Raw genomic sequence first — 1,675 nt, 5'->3', positions numbered from 1 at the left:
TATTATTGCTGCATGATTTCAAACAAAAAAAAAATTACAGGGGTGACAATAAAAAAATGACCTCTAGCAAAAACTCCATAAAATCTTTAATTTGCAACAAAACTCAAATTTATCGGCAAAGAACAATTAACAACTATTTTGACTATAACATACTCAGTCGGTTTCGAAGTGGCCTTCTTGCGCGTCCCGACAGAGTACCAAACACATTCACCAACATTCCCGACTCCAAAGTTTTGTGATGTGTAGCACAGGTCCTGTTCTCCAAAATAGACCACACACTATAATCCATAGGATTTAGATCTGGCGAATAGGGTGGCCATTCCTTCGACGAAATGAAATCCGGAAAATGGATCAGGCACCAGTCCTGAGTCGCTTTTGCTTTGTGAGCAGGAGCGCAGTCCTGTTGGAACATCCAATCTGCATCGCTAAAGTGCTGCTGAGCCCACGGAAGTCACGGCGGGTGACGTCCTTGTTGATAAACGAGGGGGGTCTTGCCGCTGGCGCAAATTCCGGCCCAAACCATAACAGCCGCGGGATTTTGGCAATGGCCAAAGTGCCCGGGACCTCCACACACCAGCTCCTATCGTTCTGGTGATTGTGGGCTTGTTCAACGGTGAACAGCTTCTCATCTGAGAAGAGGATTTTGTCCCACTGAAGGGGAGCGTGTCGACGAAGGAGTCATTTGCATCTTTCAAGCCGTACGCGCTTGTTATCGTCGGTGAGGAGCTGAACTTTTTGGAGCTTGTAAGACTTGAGATGTAGATCCTCTTTGGCTATTTGGCGGATTGATTCCTGATTAATACCAGTCTCACGAGCGATTTTTCGCATGGGGACCCTCGGATTTCGCCCAACTCGTTCTCGGACGAGCTAACGGTGCGCCCTGCCACTTCCTGGACGGCGACCAGTATGGCCGAGCTCTTTCAACCGCTTGATGGTTCGTCGGACGTTTAGACGACTTAGAATCCATCCAAACATTCTAACAGTTTTCGTAAAACGAGAAAAATAACCAAAATGCCAAAAACTGGACTGTTCAAAATTGCTTAAGGTGGTCACAAGTTTCTTCCGTTTCTCTAAATTGATTTCTTCTTCATTAGCATTCTCTGTAGTAGAGGGCCAAGTTAATAGATCTTCATACAACCATGACGGGCCCTAACATCATCTCGACTCAAGTAGTTCCTTCGGAGAGCAACCTCGTGAAGGCAAATCCTCAGGGTTCAAGAAACCAAGTAAATGACGCCAGTCCTCTGGCGTTGTCAAGTTTCGTATTTCATTCACTTGGTTCCAGACGAAAACACCCCATTCTTCTCGCCGCTGAATCCAACTCACAACTGTCGAAGAATCACTCCAAAAATATGCAGGTATCTTCTGCTCTAAGTAACACTAGAGCTTGAGTACAGGCGGGCTCCTATAGCGGCTGCTAGCAACTCCAATCGAGGGATTGTCATTTTGGTCCCAGACATCCTTATAGGGGCCACTCTAGACTTAGAGGCTATTAGAAATACAGATACTTGCCCATCTCGCTCAGTACGTAGAAATATTACACAGGCGTAGGCATCGCTTTACTTGCGTCACAGAATGTGTGCAAACTTGCATTTTGGGACTCTCCAATTCCAGCCATAATCCAACGTGGAATTTCGATACTTAACAAAGAAGGCAATTTGCTGACCTACCGTTT

The sequence above is a fragment of the Ips typographus genome, linkage group LG4 (genome assembly GCF_016097725.1).
Source record: "Ips typographus isolate SLU linkage group LG4, UJ_Ityp_2.0, whole genome shotgun sequence".
Taxonomy (NCBI): Eukaryota; Metazoa; Arthropoda; class Insecta; order Coleoptera; family Curculionidae; genus Ips; species Ips typographus.
The sequence above is the reverse complement of the archived record's forward strand: the minus strand, read 5'-3'. Positions refer to the sequence as shown.